The following is a 14,923-nucleotide window of genomic DNA, read 5'->3' as shown; positions in this document are numbered from 1 at the left end:
ACGGGGAGTGACTATGGTGGTGTGGGGACAGCGTCCAGAGCCGGAGCCACCTCCGTGGTTAACTGCCCACCCAGACCCTTCCCTGGACTTTGTGCTGGTGCGCCCGGCGTTCGCACCTTGAGGGGGGGGGGGGGGTTCTGTAACGGTCCTGACCTGTTTTATGTTGTTTTTGTATGTGTTTATGGTCAGGGCATGTGTTTTGGGTGGGCAGTCTATGTTATCTGTTTCTATGTTGGTTTTGGTTGCCTGGTATGGCTCTTAATTAGAGGCAGGTGTTTTGTGTTCTCCTCTAATTAAGAGTCATATTTAGGTAGGGTGTTCTCACTGTTTGTTTGTGGGTGATTGTCTCCTGTGTCTGTGTCGAAGTTACACCATACGGGATTGTTTCGGTTTGTTCGTGCGTTTATGTAGTCTGTTCCTGTGTCAGCGTGCTTCGTGTATTTGTAAGTTCGTTTGTTCAGGTCTGTCTACATCGTTTTGTTATTTTGTTAGTTATATCAAGTATAGTTCGTTTTCGTCTTTGTCTGTTTTGTTTATTTAATAAATCATCATGTATTCACAACCCGCTGCGCCTTGGCTCGATCACTACTCCACCTCTTCTTATGAAGAGAGAGAGGAACGCCGTTACACTTCCCTTCCTCCAACCCTAGCCACTCAGCCCCTACCCAGATGGTCATGCACATCAAAATCTTCACTCTCTCACTACTCTCTATCCTATCCTACTCTCTATCCTATCATCTCTCCCTTTGGATAAATCCTCCTCCCTTCTGCATCCTATGACTCGCACTGTCCCCTTTCCACCCGGCTGGCTCTGCCCTGTGGCTGAGTGACTCATTGCGAGCTTACAGAACAGGGCTGCTGGCAGCTGAGCAAAAATTGAGAAACTAAACTTCCAGAGGACCAATAATCCTTTCACTCCCTCGCTACTTTTTCTTCTTCTGTATCCATTGCTAAAGCCACATTCTATCACTCGAGTCAGGCGTGAAGGCAGGTTACTCAAATGAGACTGTGCTTTTCTGTGTTACGGAGGCTCTCCGAACTGCCAAAGCTGACTCTCTCTCTGTTCTCATCCTCCTAGATCTATCCACTGCCTTTGACACCGGGAACCAACAGATCCTCCTCTCCACCCTCTCAGGGCTGGGTGTCTCAGGCTCTGCACTTTCTTGGATCGCATCTGTCGTGTCTTTGACTATGCCAGATTGATTGCTATGACATGCTATTCTATAAAATAATTTCTCCGGTATCAATATTACCTGATTGAACTAACCATGTAAATATTAATTAACTAGAGAGGGACACCACGAAATAATATTTATAGAGCTGTTATCTTTCGAATAAACTCTTAAAGATTTTGTAATATTTTACCAAATAACAGTCACATTAATCGTCATTTTATTCAGTCTCATCTGAAAGTTGTAAGTCCTTGATTATCTGCAAGAATCCTGGCTAACAAGTTGAATCAGCAATACAAAATTGGGTTTAATTATTTATTTACTAAATACCTAACTAATCACACAGAAACACATATACACAATTAAATCATAACTTGATCACAAATTACGTCATACAGAAAAACGGCCCTAGCGGGCAGAATCGATATGACAGCTTGTTACACAAAGGAAAGGGGGGGGGAGTCCTAGTGAAAGCGCGGGAGACTTGAGCATAGGCGAGCTGTGCTATCGTAAATCTTATCTTATGCATTCTAAATTACCGCCATTTGAAGAGGAAAATGCAATGAATATTTACTCTGAGCTGCGCTTCAGTAGGTTGGTGGTAGATGGCCTGTGTCGCCAACCCGAGTCCTCTGTCCTTTGAAGAAGTCTCTGGTAGTCACGGGAACACGTTGTGGGTATTAGTCGGGGTACTTGGACTGTCCTTCCGAACCTGCGTTTAGCTGTTGCTAACTCCAAGGCTAGGAGATATCACTTCTGTAGTGAATACGAGTTCAAAGTTCATACCATTCACAATCAAAGTCCATGCTGATGTTGGCTTCATCTATAGTGATTATCTGAACCATTCTGACCCTGGATCGTCATCCTAGAGTACCCGGAACAGGAAGTTATTTTCTGGGAAAATGGCTTTTATAGTGGAGGGAGAGGGTTTATAAGGTTTATAACCCATTCCTCTTCACAGGGGCGGACCACTGTGAGCAGAGAAACTTATGAAAGCACAGATCTCTCATTTGGAAGCTAAAATTACATTTCATCTCTTCACAAATAATGTCATATTCAAACATTTGAATTAAACAACAATTCCATGTGAATCCGATACCTCTGACGTTTAGACTTTTCACAGTAGCGTTTATGTCATTCTATCATTGATGAGAATGTGTCAGAGGGCAACCGAACTGACATAATATACCTTAAGTACCACCGTATATGTACAGTTGGTTGGATTACCAGAATATAGTTCATTTCCCCCAACTTCTGATGTTACCAGAACCTCTATGTTAACCCATGGGTTTCCTTATGTCACATCAGTTATAGTGGGGAGAGAGAAAAAGGGGGAAAGAGGTATTTATGACTGTCGTAAACCTACCCCCAACCCAACGTCATGACAGTCCCCCCATGTTGGGTTCAATCTTGCGATTAACCTGCATGTTGCAAACCAACATACAAATGACCGTGGGTTGTTCTGGTTGTGGACCATCGTTGTGGTCCCCATCTGGTGGTCGACCCAGGTAGGGTTTCTGCGAATGAAGAAGTCTGCTCCATGGCTGGACAGCAGATATCCAGTTGGTGATCGCTGTCGCAGTCCCCCCTCTGGTGTGGTCCACCCGGGTAGGGTGTCTGCAAATGAAGAAGTCTGCTCCATGGCTGGGCAGCGGAGGTCCGGATTGGGATCGCCGTTCCGGACCCGTAGTCTGGTCGTCCAGACTGGAAGATCTGGGCAGTAACTTAGGCAGATGTTAACAACGCACACACACTCATGAAATATATCATTACATTTCCTCCCAAATGAGCGGCGTTGTGGCACTAACTGATGGTTGTATGGGGAAGTTGTTTATGGCTATCACTTTCTACATGCCGAAGAAAATGAAACAAAATGAAATGAAAGCATAAACAAATAAAATATAGTTATGCCACCTTAACCATCTAATTGGACTGTATTCTATCTACGTCCATGGTCTTGGCAAAATGACCCTATCATGGCATTGTCTAATGTCATATCTAGGGCTCTTCTAATTTGCGGGGTGTTGGTTAAGGTACTATCCTAAGTTGATAACTATATGATACGTCTACAGCTGTAAGGCACTAGTTTTGGGCAGTCTACAGGGATGACCTATGGACTTCTGAGAAGAAAACTGGTGAGTTCTGTAGCTGTAGAGTTAAAGGCCTCAAAATAAATGTTCAACTTTACTAAGGCTGGTATTTTGCTCGGACCCTTAAGTGATCCTAGCATAAATCCTAATTGGATGTTCCGTTTTACATGTGCGTTTATGCTTACGCAAGCACACATGCCAAGGGAAGGAAACCAAGTATTCTGGCAGATTACAACTTGTTCAGAATGAGTCTGACGTAGTCAGGTAATTTTCAGGTCAATGCCTAGAGTTCAGTCAGAATTGGTGTCGAAGGAGTCTGTAGTGGTTTTACTACCAGTCACTGTCTTCCACTATTGTAGTGGCAGTAGGTATGAAGAAATATACTTCATAGCTATGTTATGCACGGAAGAGCTAACCTCATGACGGAAGTACTGTAAGTATTAGACCAGTCGTACGTGGTGTGATCGTGGTTCTTGACTTCTAATAACTTTTCTCCTGTACGGAGGATTCTATTTATTAGTGGCGTGTGTAACCATTGGAAGAGTGCAATGGAGATTCCCTTCCCCGTGCTGCACTCTGAGTGACTCCTATGTTGCTATTATCAGTAGCAATTTAACTTGTGAGGTTACTAATCCTCTTACTGAGTGTTGCTGGGCTGACTGTGGTATTGGTACTGGTACTCAAGGGGTCCAGTTGTCCAACCGATTTATTCTGAAATGTTATCCTACAGGAATACATGATTAGAGCATTTTACTAGTTGTCTTGTAGTGACTACTACACAAGGCAAGCAATGATTATTGTTGCCATTTGTTTTGGAGGTGGACAAGTCCACTGAACTTCCTTTACGACCAGTGTGGTACACCTCAGTCCTATCTTAGATGTGTTCTAAGAGGCCCATAGACAGGGATTATGTCTGCTCCTCACTGTTCTCAAAGGGGAGTTTACAACTAGATTTGATTTATGCTCTGGCGGCCTCGTACGGTGTTGTCCGTAGTCTCGACCCCCCCACCGGCCTCGATAAGGCTCATCATGGGTCTGGGCTACTATTCCCCCCCTTTGCGTCTCGGGACCCCCCCACCAGCATGTGGTGTTGGTATCCGAGGCGCAAACGAAAGGTTCGGACCCTATGTACGAGTTGTCAATGGCCGCGTTATTATGAGAATGGCTGCAACCTTTCAACCAAATCTCCTGGTGTTTGTGCTTCAACACCCTCAGTGGCTGTCGAGGTCTGTCAGTCACCACCGCGTCCGCGCGTGGCAACCTCTTCAGTACCTGCGAACTGAGACGAGGATATCGGTCTGTGATATCGCAAAGTGTTTCACCAGTGGGAATCATCGGGTCAGTTGCCGGACTGACGCCATTAGTGTCATTGTAAGGGTTGACAGTCCCCCACAAAGCGGAAGGTGTATCATCGGAAGCAGAGTATACTCTGCGCATCGATGTTTTTCTTGCTGAGACAGCCGCAGTGCTTGCGGAAGTGTCCGAAGGGCAAGAGAAGTTCATCTCAACTACCGTATTGCACGACTGCACAGAGGAGGGAAGTAGCGCATTCACAGAGACAGCTGGCTCGAAATCATGAAAAGAATTGTCAATCAGATTGGCTGATGGAATGTTTTGAGATATCGTAATATCTCCTTGGATCGGATTCTGCCCCAAGAGGGTTTTAAATGTCTTTTTCCCAAGGGGTGCTTTTGACAGATATCCCTCGTGACTGACTGTGTTGCAGCTAGCGTTAGGGGAAGACAGTGTGGTCAGTGGAGAAGGCACTGTGGCCTGTGACCATACCTGGTTGGTTTTCCAATCCATCAATGGGAGTAATCGATCCATCAAGTCTGCTCCAAGTAGCAGGGGTACAGTTTCGAGGCTAGTAAGATACACAGGGTGGACGAGCAATAAGTCCTTGAAGTGTAGTTTCAGCATGACTCTCAATGTGAGAGGCGAGGTAGTCTGAGTGACCCCTCGAAGTGTAGTGTCGCATCGTTCCACTTTTAACCAACGTTTAGTTGGCTTCAAAGCCCTTTTTAGATCATCAAACAATGTTTGAGAGATGAGTGATATTGTCGCTCCCGAATCAATTAGCGCATGACAAGGTAAGCAGTCCTCCAGGACTGTTTCCAGGTATGGTCGTTTCGATTCGTGGTTAGTGGACATGTTCCCCACAAAGTGGAGTGGTCTTTCGCAACAACGTGATGTGTCAATTCTGTTCAAGGTGGAAGCAGATTGACTTTTACGATTTTGAGTGGGCTTGGCTTTAACGAAGCGTTTGACCTTTTTCTTCGCAACCTTTGTATCAGAGTTTATAGACGAAGCCCGTGGGCTTGTTTCTTGGTCAATCGGGCCCTGGATAGGGTCTCGAGTGAAAGCAGGAGGGATTTGAATTTTAACGTCCTTGCTATGGGTGTTAATTCCTGTGGACCTGGAGTCCGGTAATTCCCTGTCTAGTCCTTGTGACTTATCTTTTACCGTTTTCTCAAATGTTTCTCGCTTTAGTTCTTCACCTAGTGGAACTTCTGGAGAACATTGGTCTACGTTTTGATCATCCTTCAACCCTTTGTTACCCTTGTGCTCTGACACTTTGTGTGGGTTGGGTGCAGGAACGTAGTGAACAAGTCGATTGTAGCGGTAGTCGTTTTGATGGCGACGTGCTTTACGGTTATTTCGACCGCGGAGGTTATTGGAATCATGGTTTCGTGGTAGAAACTGTTGTTGTGCGTCATCTCTTAACGCTCCAATACCTGATAATGCACCCTCTGACTGGAGTGAGTGCTCCTGGTCAAACTTCAAAACCGAGTGGTCAGGGCTCTTGGCGTTGCGAGCTTTTGATGCCTCAAAAGCTGTGCTTGCAAGCTCTCTGAGTTGTAAGATAGGCAAGCCAATGTGGGCTGCAGTGCCCAAGTAGGTAATGAAGGTGGGATACATGTTCGACAGGAACATTTGTTTAAATGGTAACAGGTCTTCCATGCCTGGTTCAGTGAGTAGGCCAAAGTAAGCTGAACGAAGCCTATGATAGTAAGCTTGTGGGTGTTCATTCCGAGCTTGTTTGACCGTGTTAGCCAGTGAGCTATCGTGTTTGCGAGTTGCAGAACCACTGAATTCTAATTTCAAAGCTGTGGCAAGTTTAGCGTAGTCATTTAGCACGTGTTGCTGTTGTGGGCGAATGAACCTTGTCACGTGTCTATTCGACGTTCGCTTCAACAGGTAAACCCTGTCAGAACCCGTAGCGTTTGGGTAGCCATCCAACGCGTCCTCTATGTCAGCTAGGAACGTCTCAGTATCGTTTGGCTGACCTGGAACGGGGTCAAAGGTGGGGAAATACTTGACGAGTTTGTCAAGGTATTCCGCGTCAAGCGGGCGGAGAGGGTGGGCTTTCTCCTGTGGGGAAAGTGGGGCCAAAAGGCCAAGAGGAGAAGCCAAGCTTTGGCTTTGTTGGCCAAGAGGCGCCATATTACTCAGTGCCGAATGGCCAAGCGGAGAAGACTGGGGGACACCTGACGGAGGCAATGTCTGAAACCTATCGTCTTCACTCCTTTGAGTACCGGGCTCCGGTTGCTTGGATGGATAGTCACGCTGTAGCGCGTGACCCTTCTGGACTTCCTCCAGATGGTACCTAAGGGTGGTATTCTGCTGCATTGCAGAGTCCACTTGAGCGCTTAGAGTACTGATTTTGGACACGTGAGTGTCGCACTTGCTCCTTTCGGTCTCAAACTTATCTGTCATGGTTTGCAGATGCATGTCTTGAGAACGGAGCGAGAGATTCAGTGATGAGATTTCTTCCGCTTGCTTAGAAATCAAGATTTCCATCTTCATCCCCCGAGTTCTCTCATCATTCATTTGGTCAGCGACTTCAATGAGTTCTGCTGATTTGTCATCCAACTTCGTCATTGTGTTCATCAACTGATCGTCTTTGGTCTGCAGAATTTTGAGTAGAACCGTGTTACTCTGAGTAACGTTCAATAAAACTGCCTGCATGTTATCAAATTGTGCGCTCCTATTTGTAGATAACTCAACAGATTTCTCTAGTTTGGAGTGGACTACCTCGTATTTAGTTTTGGCTAAATTGAGTTGTTCCTGGAGACAACGATTTTGTTGAAGCGTTTGTGCTCGTTCATTGTCATAAGTATTTGCAATTACTTTCAATTGTTCAGATTTCAAACACAGTTCCACGACTAGCAGAATGTTTTAATTTCCTGCTTTTGTCAATAGTGGCTCAGTTCTCTCCACCTGTACCCCAATGCTAGCCAAGACTGGCACGTGCTTCAGCTGTGCACGGTGGTATTGAACCGATGCCACATTCTTATGGCGATACATCAGTGCAAAAGTGGGGAGAACCGTCACAAAACCTGTGTTTGATGGTTGATTTTGGAGAGCGTTCGCAATTTCGGCTGTTTTTTCACTAATGGCATAATTAGGGTTGGTATCGCTGCTGAGGTCAGAGATCGATCCTTTTATGGGTGGAGGTTCACTACTTAGCGGAGGAGTGGTGACCCCCTCCTTTGATAGCTTGCACATTATTAGAAAAGTTTAGAGGAAAAATGTTCCCTAAATTTATTCAAAGTTTGGGTTTGGAATTAATTGGAAGCTGCAAAGACAAGTTTAATCTATTTATAGATGTTGACGAACTACCAGTACTGTACCAGTAATGTGGAAGTTGGACGTGAATGAATTTGCAAAAGCAAATTGAATTAATTAATCAATGCCAATGATTAATCCTACCTGTGTGGCTATCTGGGTATTAAACTTTAATTAACATGAGATGTGGCTTCATCTAGGTTAATATGATAAGTTTAAAAGTGTCTCATTTGATTGGAAGAACATTAAATTATGTTCAACAATTTAACTTATTAAATTGAATGAGACGGTAATCCATAAAATCTCTGTTGATTGGTTATCATAAGTGTGAAACAGTAGACCAACTGTTGGGCACATTCAACACTGTGGCACTTCTCCCTAAGGCCGAAACCACATGGGATTCCCGCTGGGCGGGGCTTCTGTCAATACTGGATTACTGAATGGGTTTTGAAAAACCCAAATTTTACTGATTGATCAATTTAATGATAAATCAAACCTGTATAGGCAATTTGTGAATTGAACTTTAATTAACCTGAGAAGTCCTTAATCTAGGTTAGTTTGGAAAAAGTTTGCAATGTCTTATTTAGAGAACTCAACAATTTGGATATTATTTAAAATATCCATTTCAGAATGTAAATGGCCAGATTTACACTTATTAGTTCAATTGGATAAGACATTGATATTCGTCTGGAAATCATAAGTAATGACTTGAGTGTGACCCGAATAATTCTTCATGAACGAATATTCTGGGCACACTTCATCGGCCAATGATTTAACCCGCTGAAATCAAACGGAACTATCCGCGTGCGGGACTTCCGTTCCGCGAGGCGGAGGAATTTCAGCGTGGCACCAGAAAAACAACTATTTTCCCTTGTTAGCTTTAGCACCTCGTGCCAGCTAACCCTCCTTTGTGCCTGAAAATGTAGCACGTAGGATTCCCTTGGCAAGGGAAAGGTTTTACTAATAACGTATTATGTTCAAACCCTTTCGGCGTTTTTTGACAATGTTTTAACCGGAACACGCGGCACACATGAAACGCACCGTGTTCTCTTCACGTTGAATCGCGCGAGAGAGAGAGATAATTATCGCTGGTCACGCTATATCTCCTGAATTTCAATCGGCTGGCTCTTTGTCCTCGCTCGAGAAATTAATAATGACCTGCCCTACCAGCGTATGAAACGCGCCAGGCAGAAATAGCCCTGCGTTTGGCCAAACGCACTATTTCTCAGATTTCTATAATTAGCTTTCTCAGCCTCATACAAGAAATGTATTCGCTTACGTTCCCACTGACTACGTCAGAGAACAACGTGGGGCGGGGGAATCTACAGCACACACAACCGAAAATGCTTGTCTATCACTCCAAAAATGTGTATAATAAACTTGGTATATTATGGAATCTGCTTTTCAATTTTATACAGGCTGAATCAAAATGAAAACCTCATTCTATCTTAGACTCCTCACAGGGGGCACCAATATGTCGTGTCTTTGACTATGCCAGATTGATTGCTATGACATGCTATTCTATAAAATAATTTCTCCGGTATCAATATTACCTGATTGAACTAACCATGTAAATATTAATTAACTAGAGAGGGACACCACGAAATAATATTTATAGAGCTGTTATCTTTCGAATAAACTCTTAAAGATTTTGTAATATTTTACTAAATAACAGTCACATTAATCGTCATTTTATTCAGTCTCATCTGAAAGTTGTAAGTCCTTGATTATCTGCAAGAATCCTGGCTAACAAGTTGAATCAGCAATACAAAATTGGGTTTAATTATTTATTTACTAAATACCTAACTAATCACACAGAAACACATATACACAATTAAATCATAACTTGATCACAAATTACGTCATACAGAAAAACGGCCCTGGCGGGCAGAATCGATATGACAGCTTGTTACACAAAGGAAAGGGGGGGGGGGGAGTCCTAGTGAAAGCGCGGGAGACTTGAGCATAGGCGAGCTGTGCTATCGTAAATCTTATCTTATGCATTCTAAATTACCGCCATTTGAAGAGGAAAATGCAATGAATATTTACTCTGAGCTGCGCTTCAGTAGGTTGGTGGTAGATGGCCTGTGTCGCCAACCCGAGTCCTCTGTCCTTTGAAGAAGTCTCTGGTAGTCACGGGAACACGTTGTGGGTATTAGTCGGGGTACTTGGACTGTCCTTCCGAACCTGCGTTTAGCTGTTGCTAACTCCAAGGCTAGGAGATATCACTTCTGTAGTGAATACGAGTTCAAAGTTCATACCATTCACAATCAAAGTCCATGCTGATGTTGGCTTCATCTATAGTGATTATCTGAACCATTCTGACCCTGGATCGTCATCCTAGAGTACCCGGAACAGGAAGTTATTTTCTGGGAAAATGGCTTTTATAGTGGAGGGAGAGGGGTGTGTCTGAAAGGTTTATAACCCATTCCTCTTCACAGGGGCGGACCACTGTGAGCAGAGAAACTTATGAAAGCACAGATCTCTCATTTGGAAGCTAAAATTACATTTCATCTCTTCACAAATAATGTCATATTCAAACATTTGAATTAAACAACAATTCCATGTGAATCCGATACCTCTGACGTTTAGACTTTTCACAGTAGCGTTTATGTCATTCTATCATTGATGAGAATGTGTCAGAGGGCAACCGAACTGACATAATATACCTTAAGTACCACCGCATATGTACAGTTGGTTGGATTACCAGAATATAGTTCATTTCCCCCAACTTCTGATGTTACCAGAACCTCTATGTTAACCCATGGGTTTCCTTATGTCACGTCAGTTATAGTGGTGAGAGAGAAAAAGGGGGAAAGAGGTATTTATGACTGTCGTAAACCTACCCCAACCCAACGTCATGACACATCCTACTTGGCAGGCCGCTCCTACCAGGTGACATGGAGAGTGTTTGCACCACACACTCACTACTGGTGTCACACAGGGCTTGGTTCTAGGTGCTCTCCTCTTCTCTCTATACACCAAGCGACTTGGCTCTGTCATATCCTTATATGGTCTCTATCATTGCTATGCGGATGACACTCAACTATTTTTCTTCCCCCCCCCCCCCACCCTGACATCCAGATGGCGACTTGCATCTCTGCGTGCGTGGCAGATATCTCGGCTTGATGTCGGCCACCACCTCAAGCTCAACCTTGACAAGATGGCACTGCGCTTTCTCCCAGGGAAGGCCTTCCCGCTCAAAGACCTCTACATGGTTTACCAGAGTGAAAATAACCTTGCCGTGACACTGGACAACACCCTCCTCTCTGCAAACATCAAAGCAGTGACTCGCTCCTGCAGGCTTATGCGCTGCTACATCTGTAGAGTATGACCCTAGCTCACAAGTCCTAACCCAGGCTGTCAGGACTGACCAAAAGAATCCAAATGGGTCAGATCAGGTTTGCAGTGACTAACTTCAATCAGACCCCCTTTCACCCATAGAGGGGGGTAGGATAGAACTAGTGGGATTTGACACTCACATCTTGTTGTAAATCAAGGGAGAAGATCCAGACCTGTGCTGTCAAAATTCACCAAAGGAATGTGCTTTTTCTCAACAGACCTTTTTCCAGCTGAAACTCTAACACATTCAAAATTGGAACAATATTTAGAATGTAGGGAATGGTCAGAGGTGATCTATAGAACACTCATTTTGTTTTATTTTGTGATGTCATAAAAAAATGTATTTGTCACATCAACTCCCTCGCCGGTACTTGATGTTGCCGGTTTACTAATCACTGGCTCTGACAACCATTGAGACTAACCTGGACTCCATCACTTCACTAATTACCTCCCCTATATCTGTCACTCCCCAGGCAGTATTGACTGTGTTTTGTCTAGATACTACTCTTGTCTTATATTGTTACATATTCATCATATTATTAAACTCACCACATGCACCAGCTTCTCAACTCCCAGCATCTGTTAGTGTCACGTTCCTGACCGGTTTTCTGTTATTTTGTATGTGTTTGACGGTCAGGGCGTGAGTTTGGTTGGGTAGTCTATGTTATGTGTTTCTATGTTGGTTAACCTGTCTAGGATCAGCGTGGCGCTAGCGGCACACCCCCCCCCCCCCACTGAAAAACCAGTGCCGCGAAATTCAAAAAAAATATATTTTTAAAATATTTAACTTTCACACATTAAAGTCCAATACAGCTAATGAAAGACACAGATCTTGTGAATCCAGTCAACATTTCCGATTTTTAAAATGTTTTACAGGGAAGACACAATATGTAAAGATGTACATCTATTACCTAAAAACACATTAGCATAATCCACCATCTTTTATTTGTCCACCAACACCAGTAGCCATCACCAATTCGGCTAAACTAAGATATTTATAGCCCCTAACCAACAAAAAAACTCATTAGATGACAGTCTGATAACATATTTATGGTATGGGATAGGTTTTGTTAGAAAAAAGTGCATATTTCAGGTATATGGCATAGTTTACAATTGCACCCACCGTCACAAATGGACTAGAATAATTACAATGAGCAACGTGTTTACCTAACTACTAATCATCAAACATTTCGTAAAAATACACAGCATACACGAATCGAAAGACACAGATCCTGTGAATACAGACAATATTTCAGATTTTCTAAGTGTCTTACAGCGAAAACACAATAAATCGTTATATTAGCTTAGCACATAGCAATTAGCAGCCCAGCATTGATTCTAGCCAAAGTGAGCAATAAAAGTCAACATCGCCAAAAGATATTAATTTTTTCACTAACCTTCTCAGAATTCTTCCGATGACACTCCTGTAACATCACATTACAACATGCATATACAGTTTGATCGAAAATGTTTATATTTAGCCACCAAAATCATGGTTAGACAATGTGAAATGTAGACAAGCTGGTAAAGAAAAAGTCCTTGCGCCACTTAGACAGTGATCTACTCTTATACATAAATACTCATAAACGTGACTAAAAACTATAGGGTGGACAGGGATTGATAGACAATTTAATTCTTAATACAATTGCGTTATTACATTTTTTAATTTATCCTTACTTTTCAATACAGTTTGCGCCAAGCGAAGCTACGTCAAAAAACATGGCGTCCTAAGCCACTAAAATGTTTCGACAGAAACACGATTTATCATAATAAAAATGTCCTACCTTGAGCTGTTCTTCCATCAGTATCTTGGGCAAAGGATCCTTTCTTGGGAGAAATCGTCTTTTGGTGGAAAGCTGTCCTCTTGCCATGTGGAAATGTCAACTGCGTTCGGGATGAACTGAAAAGCATGCCCAACTTTTCACATCGTTGCAAAAATAAATGTCCCAAAATCGCACTAAACGGATATAAATTGCTATAAAACGCTTTAAATTAACTACCTTATGATGTTTTTAACTCCTATAACGAGTGAAAAGATGACCGGAGAAATATAACAGGCTAAACTAACGCTTGGAACAGGTGCGCGCCGATGTCCTCTAGGCGCATGACGCAGCTCCAAAAGAATGACTAGCTTCAGGGTTTTTTCATTTGTAGGGCCTGTGAACGCGCAATCGACCCCATTGGAATCGTCATCACGTAAAGGCATCCAGGGGAAGACGTAAGAAGTGTCCGTATAGTCATAGCAACGACAGTGCCCTTTTAACTGACTTCAGAAGAGTGGCCAACATTTCTCAAATCTGACTCCATGTCAGGGAAATTGCTGTAGAATGGGCTCTGTTCCACTTAGAGACAAAATTTCAACTCCTATAGAAACTATAGACTGTTTTCTATCCAATAATAATAATAATATGCATATTGTACGATCAAGGATTTTGTGGGAAGCCGTTTCAAAAATTAGCCAAATTAGCATAAATAGTCTAAACAGCGCCCCCATCCCCAACAGGTTAAAGGGTGACCTGATATGGCTCTCAATTAGAGGCAGGTGGTTTTCATTTCCTCTGATTGAGAGCCATATTAAGGTAGGTGCTTCACACTGTTTGTTTGTGGGTGGTTGTCTCCTGTGTCAGTGTATGTTACGCCACACGGGACTGTTTCGGTTTTGTTTGTTCGTTCGTTTTATGTAGTCAGTTTTCCTGTTCATGCGTTCTTTGTGTTTCATGTAAGTTCGTCGTCCAGGTCTGTCTACGTCGTTTGTTGTTTTGTAATTATTCAAGTGTTCGTCGTGTTTTCTGTTTTGTTTATTAAAAATCATGTCTTATCACAACGCTGCATTTTGGTCTAATCCTTACTACTCCTCTTCGGATGAGGAGAAGGAGGAGGCCCGTTACAGTTAGTTATAAAGGAAAGACTTTAACTTGCAAAGTACACACGCTACATAGCTGAAGTTTCTACACAATGGGATGTGCGTGTAATATGAATCATTTAGTGATTTTGTTTAAAGAGGTATGTGACTTGAGAAGCTATAAAATAATTGTTTTCCACAACTTTGCACAGTGAGTAATCACCGGTCAGGAGGTGTGCCAGCCGACCAGGCCCATCCCTTTCGAGCAAAAGGTATAAAATGATGGGTAAAGAAATTAACACATTGAACCATAAAAAGCGTGAAGCGGCAACTATACATTTAAAATGGTTTGAACTTTGAATCTCAATTCGAGGTGGAAACGATAAACTTACCTCCTGGACAATCACTGATTGTCTGATTAGCTGTCCTAAGTAAAGTACTTTAACTTCTTATGGCTGCAGAGGCAGTATTGAGTAGCTTGGATGAAAGGTGCACAGAGGTGCCCAGAGTAAACGGACTGCCCCTCAGTCATAGTTGCTAATATATGCATATTAGTATTGGATAGAAAACACTCTGACGTTTCTAAAACTGTTTGAATTATGTCTGTGAGTATGGCAGGCAAAAACCTGAGAAAGAATCCAAACAGGAGGTGGAAATTCTGAGGCTGGTAGATTTTCAACCAAGCTCCCATTGAAATCACAGCGAGATATGGATGAGTTTTCACTTCCTACGGCTTCCACTAGATGTCAACAGTCTGTAGAACTTTGATGACTCTACTGTGAAGGGGGGCCGGATTAGAGGAGAATTAGTCAGGTCTGCCATGAGGTGACCAATCTTTGACCATGCGCGTTCACATGAGAGGGATCTCTGTTCCGTCGCTTATCTGAAGTCAATGTAATTCTCCGGTT

Source organism: Salvelinus fontinalis, chromosome 23 (assembly GCF_029448725.1).
Source record: "Salvelinus fontinalis isolate EN_2023a chromosome 23, ASM2944872v1, whole genome shotgun sequence".
NCBI lineage: Eukaryota > Metazoa > Chordata > Actinopteri > Salmoniformes > Salmonidae > Salvelinus > Salvelinus fontinalis.
The sequence above is the reverse complement of the archived record's forward strand: the minus strand, read 5'-3'. Positions refer to the sequence as shown.